Source organism: Pelobates fuscus, chromosome 10 (assembly GCF_036172605.1).
Source record: "Pelobates fuscus isolate aPelFus1 chromosome 10, aPelFus1.pri, whole genome shotgun sequence".
NCBI lineage: Eukaryota > Metazoa > Chordata > Amphibia > Anura > Pelobatidae > Pelobates > Pelobates fuscus.
Window position 1 is genome coordinate 138,741,362 of NC_086326.1, and position 10,075 is coordinate 138,751,436.

Sequence of the window (10,075 nt, forward strand, 5' to 3'; positions counted from 1 at the left end):
CTTGGCTCACCCCTTGGCAGAGGCGGCTCTCTAATTAGGCCGTTTAGGCGGCCGCCTAAGGCCTCGCACTGGCTGGGGCCTCGCGGCCGCCTAAACCGCCTGTGGGCAGAGTGTGTCAGGTCCTCGGTCTGTGACCGAGGAACTGACACCAGGAGGGGGCCCGGCGGCTTGCCGGTATGCCGCCGGGTGCGAGGCCCCTCCTGGCTGCCCGGCCAGCATCGCAGACACTGGTCTGCAGCTCCACAGTGAGCAGAGCTGCAGACCATGTGACTCGCGAGAATTGGCCAATCAGAGCGTTGCCGCGGGTTACTACGGCAACGCTCTGAAATCTCGCGAGATTACATGGTCTGCAGCTCTGCGGAGCTGCAGACCGGGAGTAGTGGCCACCGGACCACCAGGGAGCCCACTGGACCACCAGGGAAAGGTAGGCTCTCCCTCCCCATCACCCCCAACCACACTCAGGCCCACCCCCAGCTTCACCCCCCACCACCATCACCCCTCCCCTCCCCACCCTCACCATCACCCCCACCACCACCATCACCCCCCACCACCCTCAGCCTCACCCCCACCACCATCACCCCTCCCCACCCTCACCATCACCCCTACCCTCACCATCACCCCCACCCTCACCATCACCCCCACCACCCCCAGCCTCACCCCCACCACCATCACCCCTCCCCACCCTCACCATCACCCCCCACCACCCTCAGCCTCACCACCATCACCCCCCACCCTCACCATCACCCCCCACCACCCTCAGCCTCACCCCCACCACCATCACCCCTCCCCACCCTCACCATCACCCCCCCACCACCATCACCCCCACCACCCTCAACCTCACCACCATCACCCCCCACCCTCACCATCACCCCCCACCACCCTCAGCCTCACCCCCACCACCATCACCCCCCACCCTCACCATCACCCCCACCACCCTCAGCTTCACCCCACACCACCATCAGCCACCATCACCATCACCACCCTCAGCCTCACCACCCCCCACCATCACCCCCCCTACCCTCACCATCACCCCTCCCCACCACCCTCAGCCTCACCCCAACACCCTCAGCTACACCCACCACCACCATCAGCTTCACCCCACCACCACCGTCACCATCACCCCCCACCACCTTCACCATCACCACCCTCAGCCTCACCCCCCACCACCATCACCACCACCCTCAGCGTCACCACCATCACCCCCACTACCCTCACCATTACCCCCCACCAGCCTCACCATCCCCATAACCCCCACCACCCTCAGCCTCACCTCCCACCACCCTCAGCCTTACCCCCCACCACCCTCACCATCACCCCCCACCACCCTCAGCCTCACCCCCCACCACCCTCACCATCACCCCCTCACCACCCTCAGCTTCACCACCCACCACCACCCTCAGCTTCACTCCCATACTATTCTCAGCATCACCACCCTCAGAATCAGAGTTTTAAAAAAGTTCTAGTTCAAAAGCCAAATAAGGAGCAGTATTCATTTATCAATAAAAACCCGGGTACAACCGAACCCGGGGCTAGCACCATGATACAAAAGGTAGTTTGCAGTCACAGAAGAGAGTAAATGATCGAGGCACTACCAAGGCTTAGATAGGCAAATTTATTGGAACTAAGTTGTCCAGCTTCAACGTTTCCACGAAATCGGTCTTTTCCAAGCTTGAAAAACACCGATTTGGTCAAAACGTTGCTGCTTTAGTTACTCGGAAAGCCTTGGTAGTACCTGGACCCTTTTATTTCTAAAGTGATTAAAAAGTTCTAGTATCTTCTCAGGAGTCGGGGAGCAGCAGTAAGCTGTGGAAATCGAAGCACATATGACAATGAGAAGACATCCGAAGCTGAGAGTCTCCAATGAGATAAAAAGCCGCTATGACTCAAATAAGGACATTTGCTAAGATAAGTATATGGTCTAAAAAATAATTACTAAAATGTATGGTGGCCGGGCTGGGTGGAAATAATGTAGCATTATGTGAACACTTTGTGACTGTCAAAATTCTGTACGAGCATGAACAATACGAGGGTTATCATGGCATACAGAACCTACATACTGCTACAAAATGTCGTATAGTCAGGGCATACATTGGGATAAAGAAAGCAATTACACACAAAACAAAAGCCTTATTTTCTGCTTTGCTAAAACAAATGGCACGTTTCGTGATATCTAATGATAATTTAACTGACTTTCTTTTTTCTCTGCCAAGGTCTCCTAATGTGAGCACTGCACATTCCTAGATGATTATTCTGATGATGAGAAAGAGCACAGAACTGAAGTGTCTGATGGACAGAAGTCAAATGTCGATGTTCATGACACCAAACAATTCCTCTTCACAGACAACCTGGAGTCAAGGCAGCCATCAATGACTGCAGTAATGAGCATTTTTGTGTTTTTTATAAGTTTCAGTTAATTGCATGGAGATGATCATTATTTTTTATGTAAATTGGTAGTAATAATGGCTCTAAACATTTATAAAAAAAACTCTTATGACTAATGAAACAAAATTCTTATTCATTTTTGTTTGAAAGACAGACTCACAGTAAACATTGTACTGTATATCTTAAAGGGGACACCGTGTACTTGGACAACTTCTCTGTGTATTAAAATGCATGGTTAAATGACCTATAATCACTTGATACATCAATTCAAAATTCTTTCTCATAGTGATATTATGCTGTATGTGGGATGAATAATTTAGTTGAGTTTATTCAGTAAAGGTAATTATACATTTAACATCAAATTGGAAATGTCATCTGACATTCTTTTTTCAACTTGAAGGTTGATTCCAATCTTTTATTATAAAATAATCAACATGTTCCCAGCTACCCCTCAGCCATTAACATACATAATGTAATAATTCCTATATGTTTCTATAACACCCTTATCATTACAGGTTCAACAAAAAAGGGGACTATATGGTTTGTTAAAAAAAATAAGTTTAAGCGTTGACAACCTTTCTTCAAAAGATTAATCAACATATTAAAAGAACTATTGGATACTACCTAACACTGGAAAGGAAATGATAAAAACACAAATTACACTTTTCTACTAATTTATCAATACTCAAAAATGTGGGGGGCAGAACTAGCACAACAAACACCACCCTGAGTTGATGATGTGTGGAAGCAACGTCAGCAAACCTACACTAACGATTCCTGGTTAATCAATTCCCACAGATTAAGAAGAAATAAGCTCTGTCACCTTGGAAAATGATTACACAACAAAAGGACGTTATACCTCAATTTGAACATGCTTAATGAAACATACATGCACATCTACATTCATTTGGAAATCAACAGGATTACACCACACACGCCATCTATCATTATAAATAGAGTCAAACAGACAGGTCAGCTCTTTCCGAAATGGATTTATTTTGTTTGTTTTCTCTTTGTCTTTCTTGAATAATGTCACTGTCTGCCTCTCTGCTAATTGGATGGAATTTCACTTCCTTAAACTCAATTTATCCAAAACCAAACTATCCTGTCTACCATGTCTCTCTTCCTCCGAGTTAATGGCATCACCATTAGCTGTACCTCACTTGCTCACTGCCTTGGTATTCTCTTTGATTCCGACCTTTCCTTCAAGCATCACATCCAATCAATCATCAAATCCTATCGATTCCATCTCAAAATTAAAACTAGCAACTGCCCCTAACTAACACCTGATGCGGCTAAAGTGCCCGTTCATGCAGTGACTGACTCCTGCCATGACTACTGCAATGTGATTTCCCTGGTCTGGATACGTTAGGTCTAACCATTCACTCTATAAATTAATCTGGTTTTGGAATATTGTTTTTCATTTTACTGCATTAATGATTCCTTTTTATTATTATGCTTTGGGATTCATTTCACTAACACATTATACAAATTGATAACTAATATAGATCCATAGAAAAAAGTTACCTGCGCTCTTTCCCAAATCCCTATGTATATTTAAACAAATGGAGGTTTTTAGTTACATCCAATGGCCATGAGAGGGTATGCCCACCTGCCACGTCAAGGCAGACATCTTAGGTGGGTCCTACTCTAACCATTTGCCTTACTTCCTTGAGCTTCTGGCAAAGATCTCTAAAGAGACAGAAAGGGGTATTTTTTATATACATCCCTACATGCTTATTAACCCTTAATAGGGAACACATGGGATGGGCAGCAGCATTGTAACAAGGCTGTGTGATACAAAGGTGAACACAAATATCAAGTCCTACGCTCAAACTCCCATTACTCCTGGGCGGCAGCAACGACCATAGTACACTATGGTCGTTGCTGCCCCCCAGGAGTAATGGGAGTTTGAGCGCAGGACTGGTTTACTCCTGGGCGGCAGCAACGCAGGACTTGTTTACTTCTGGGCGGCAGCAAGGACCATAGTACACATTTGTACTATGGTCGTTGCTGCCGCCCAGGAGTAATGAGAGTTTGAACGCAGGACTTGTTTTTTTCGTATTAATATAGATCCATGCAGCGTATTTATTTAGAACTAGTTGTCCAATACTCAGTGGTTATGAATAAGAAAAAACAAAAGTAATTTTTATTCGTACATGTCAACTGGTTATTGAGTTTTTCCACGTAAGAATACATGTAAACTTATACAAATGTTTAACGGGAAGGATAATTCAAGATTTGATGTCATTTTTAAGCGTTACCCAAGTCAAAATTAGAATTAGGTTGGCCATATGAAATTGGAAACCAGAATTCCTGAGCACGTTGATAATAAAAATACAATTGCACAATTAACATTTAAAAGATGATTCGGAGAATTGTAAAAGTCAAAAAAATAGGAGTGTGGAATGTTTTAACAAGACACACCCATTTTCAAGGAAAAAAAACAATGATTAAATGCAAATTAGATTTCAGATGTGACACATATGATGCTCCTTTAGATATAAATACAGAACGTTAAGGCACATTGGACAAAGAGGAAAAACATTACCTGATACCTTTGTGACTTACAGTCTACAGAACTCAAGCCAACAGAACCATGTCTGGAGTCAAGGGACAGAAGAAATGCCCAGACCCATGCCCAGAGCCTTGCCCACCACCATGCCCTCCACCTCAGCAATGCCAGGATCGTAAGTAACAGCCTTTCATTTACTTTTTTCTTAAATGTTGTGATACTTTGACTGTGTAAAATATACCGTGTTTTTCCTCCATATCCCAAAACTGGCAGTTATTTGATCATCTAAAAACTGATGATATATTTCAGTATATTTTGTAATTGCCAAACAGCCAGTAGAAATGTGAATTTGTATTCTTCAGATAGCAAGCTAATGATTTGATCAGACAGATATTACTTTACTGATGGAGGTATGCAATAGGAGGCGTGAGGGGTGATTTCGATCAGGGATGTCTGTACCAGCTCACATGAGATTTCCTATAGTCTGCTACATACCTTAACATGCCAAGACACTCAATATCACTCACTTCTTCAAGAAACAGTTAAACTGTTAGCAGGTTTTTATCCCCTGCCCCCCCATGACTCCTCTCCTGCAACTGTCAAAAATTACCTACTAAGCCCTCAATGAATACTTTTCTAACAACCTACTTCATACCTCTACTTTTACCCTTTGTGTCACTATACCCCACTCCCTCTAGAATGTAAGTTTATTGAGCAGGGCCCTCCACCCCCTCTGTTCCTGTACGTCCAATTGCCTGGTTACAATTACATGTCTGTACAAGTCCACCCACTGTACAGCGCTACGGAATGTGATGGCGCTATATAAATAATAAAATATTAATAAAAATAATCATCACCGGACTTGCTGGTTTTATCAGATCGAAAAAATATTTGTTACATAGTGATAGGAAAAAGATTTTTCTTGTCATCTTATGTGAGATTAAAAAATAATGGACCTGACTACAACCAAACAAAAGGACAACATATAGACAATTACAGCTTTTAAATTATTTTCAAAGATCCATGGTCATACTGGATGGTAGGAATGTGTATAGGAAAGACATAGTTTTCTTTAGCTGTGGGACTACAACTTGCTGAGATTGACCGTTCTCCCACCCCTGCTCTATAACATTGCCTTTATATTTTCAGTTATAAAACCATGTAAACAAATTTGAAAGTATAAAAGCTTATTGTAATCTGAAACATAATTTCACATTTAGAAAGTCATATTCTTATAATTATGTTTATTTTTGTTTTCTGTTATAGCCTGTGACCCATGCCCCAAGCCAGTTCCACAATGCCAAGGTATGTAAAGTTGTGCTCCCATTCAATATTTCAGTTATATTGTTACTGTAAGGGTATATCATGTATTCTCAACACACGAAAGAAAAACAGAAATGTTTTAATGGTTGATAATGGTTGATACAACTACATGTATGTTCGTCCACCCACTGTAAAGCGCTGCGGAATTTGTTGGCGCTATATAAATAATAACATAATAATAATAATAATAATAATAATAATAATAATAATAATAATAATAATAATAATAATAATAATAAAATAATAATAACAATAAAGTTATGTTGAAGAGTGACAAAGTTATGGATAGTATGAAGATCCGAACAGCAAGAACACAGAGGATAAAAACATTGTCTAAATAACAAATATACTCTTAATATGACGAAGAAACAATAATGATCAAAGTCTCTACTACAAAGTAATGGACAGATTAGATGGGCCAATAAGTTTTTTTACGCTGCTAATTATTTTTTTTTTTTGTGTATATTCACTAAGATACAAATTGTTTACAATTACCCAACTGGTGATAATAGTTTCCCAATTTGGGTTTCCACTGTTGTAAGCCTGGTTACAATACAAAGGTAAGAGTTTGTAATGATGATGTTATCCGTACAATAGATTCTGTTATCGGCCCCAGTAATAGGTTTTAATTAACAAACGTTATGTTTTCAGGGAAAAAAAGTTTGGTTAATACATGTTTTTTTTCTTTTATCTGTAAAAGCATCTACATTTTAAAATACTTTTTGGAACATCCAATGTCTGTAAAGACAAAGCAGTTTGTTTCGTGTTTTGTCCTAATTTTGATTAAGGCACCAAAATCACCTAACTGCGCCCTTAATAAGAATTCTTATTTTTTTTTTATGTTTGCTGGAAAAAAAACCTGTATGTTCACCTGTTTTACACATATTATATAGGGAGATTTGAAGATCTCGTAACTTTAGAATGGTTAATCACTTAATCATACTTCTTATCCTTTCAATCACACTGTGAAAATGTTACAAGGCATAGAGTAGAGAAAATTAGAAATATGACTAACCCATGATAAACATTTTTTATTTGGTCTCACCATAATGTGTCCATTTTCTCTCTAGATCCCTGTAAACCGGCTCCACAGCAGTGTCAGCAGGATGTGAAATGTGTGAAGAAGTGTTAATAAGAAGGAACCGTGTTATGGAGAAAATGTCCATTGCTTGACCCGAATGACCCACCTACTCTGATCATCTAAATATTTTAACTTAATTGCGCTGTATGTGATTTCTATGTGAAAGCTTGTATCTTGTAGTAAAGATGAATTTTACAATTTGTCACTGAGCCAAAAAATCTGGATTAAAATTGAATCTGAATCAAACTGCATATTTGTGTTTTCCAGCAATTATTGTGTCTCTTATGGTTCTGGGAAGAGAAGGATTTAGATCTCACGGGGCTCTACTCTAAGCAGGCTACTAGTTTGGGCCCCACCTTTATTATTCACATAGAAATCGTTAAAGAGGCTAACTTAATCTATCTATCTATCATTATTATTATTGATATTCATGTAGAGGCAGCTTATTTTGCAGCGCTTTACAATAAAAGGGGAATATACAGGAACAATAGGTAGTTGAGGACCCTACACAAATGAGCTTACAGTCTAGAGGAGGTGGTGTATAAAAACACAATAGGAAGGGTATTGAGAGAGACAGCAAATAGACGGTGGGAAAGTAGCAGAGCTGGAGGTGAGTGTTGCCCTATAGGAGAGAGCGAGAGGAAGGTTTGAAAGATAGAAGTTACTCTTGGAGGCCATAAGCAATCCTGAAAAGATGGGTTTTGAGGGAATTCTTAAAGGATTGAAGACTAAAGTGATAGTCTGACAGGGGTAGGCAAGCTGTTCCAAAGGAAAGGAACTACTTGTGAAAATTCTTGCAGGTGTGAATTTGCAGTAAGGGTGCGAGCAGCAGACAGGAGAAGGTCACCAGTAGAGCGTAGAGACCGAGAGGGGGCATACCTATGAATCAGTGAAGAAATGTAAGAGGGGCTAGAGTTTGTTACAGCTTTATAGGTAAGGGTTAGTATTTTAAATTGACATCTGTAGGGGACAGGAAGCCAGTGTAAGGAGCGACAGAGGGGTGAGGTGTGAGAGGAGCGACAGGAGAGAAAGATCAGCCTGGCACCAGCATTCACCACAGATTGTAGGGGGCAGTACGGCTTCTGGGGAGACTAATTAGAAGGGAATTATAGTAATCGATGCAAGAGATTACTAGAGCGTGAACAAGCTCCTTCGCAGCACCTTGCGTATGAAAGGGGCGTATGCGGGCAATATCTTTAAGTTCGAATCGACAGGTTTTACCAACAGACTGGACATGAGGCACAAAGGTATGGTCCAAGTGAGGTTGAGATAGAGAGTTGAGAAGGGGGGAGAATTCATTCCTTGACTGTTTAATTTTGTCAGGGCTGCAGCTTCTAGGGCAGAGGTGAGGGTAGCATTATATTAGGTTGAGGATATTGGATGTGGGGGCACTCGAGAATGAATGATAGGAGGTGGTGGTTTGATAGAGGAAATAGAGTATTACAGAGATTGGAGCATGCATTACAGAGCTTGGAGCATGTACTAAGAATGCATTTGCAAAAATTATATCTAGGGTATTGCCAGCTACATGTGTGGGAGAATTAGCCCATTGCGATAGCCCAAATAAGGAGGTGATTGAAATACGTTTTGAAAATATTGAGGACAAGGGTGGGTTAATGGGAATGTTGAAATCCCCTAGAATTAGAGATGGGATATTGCTTGAGAGGAAATAAGGAAACCAGAAAGCAAAATGGTCAAGGAAGAGACAAGGAGAACCTGGGGGCTGATAAATAACTGCAATGTTTACAATGTGCTTAAATAAGCTAATTGAGTCAATTTCAAAGGAGGAGAAAGAGAGGGAAGGGGGGGGGTAGAGTTTTGAAGGAGCAGTGAGGTGAAAGCAGAAACCCTACACCGCCACTGCATTCCAGAGGGCAGAATGGAAGGAGGGCTTAAATGGAGAGTTACATGGGATGGATATAAGATTGGAGAGGTTTCTGGGTTGGACACAAGGTAGGTAGGTGAAGGCGGGACCAGGGTTTGGAGAGACATCACCAGCTGCCAGGAACAGAAGCATAGAAAGTAAGAGAAGGTGGAAGTAAGATTTAAATGTTTTGGTTGAATGTTTGTATTTTGAGGTTTGGTATTTTGAGAGTTGGAGGAGAAAGGGTGGATAGGTATGAGTATAGTGTATGGGATGAAAGAGGAGGGAAGTAAACCAGGAGCAATGAAGATGGTGTCAGTAAGGACAGGTAAGCAGAAAGATAGAGAGATTTTAGTAATGAGAGAAGTGAGGGGGAAACGGAAAAATAGTAGAGAGAATATTGTTAAGTGGTGTTTTGTTATAGATGAGGAAATTAAAAGGGCAGCTAGGACCATAGGAGAGCGTGGATGGGTGAAGAGATAACTGGTCTGTGGCGTGGTAATGGAGGTATTACAGGTGAGGAGAAGATGTTAGACATGGTTGGTGTGTTTGGAAGACCAGGTGATTTTAACTATCTATAAATGTAGTGAGTACCATGGCTAGAGTGGGGTGTGGGGCAGGGTAGGAGGGGAAAATCTTCCAGAGATGCCACCTCAGCATAAGGCTTTTCAGCTGCAAGACTTGCTGGCTGTGAGTCCTGAGAGCAATCTTTCAGTTTGTTTGTTGGGGCTCTCTCTCTCTCTGGATAAAAAGACAGACAGACAGACAGACAGGTATATAGATAGATAGATAGATATATAGATAGATAGATAGACTTTTGTTAATGCACCTCGGGTTTTCCCCTCTATTGGTTACTTTATCTCAGTTGATCTGTGAATCACATGGCAAGAAAGAGCTCTTATCAGTGATG

The 10,075-nt window shown here is 41.9% G+C and overlaps 1 long non-coding RNA gene across 1 annotated transcript; it reads left to right on the top strand.

Moving 5' to 3' along the window:
• The first annotated feature begins 4,908 nt into the window (after positions 1-4,908).
• LOC134575419 (uncharacterized) lies at positions 4,909-7,550 on the top strand. Its single transcript, XR_010085648.1, has 3 exons — positions 4,909-5,072; positions 6,164-6,202; positions 7,291-7,550. It is a non-coding gene; the product is annotated as an uncharacterized LOC134575419 (long non-coding RNA).
• Positions 7,551-10,075: the final 2,525 nt, after the last annotated feature.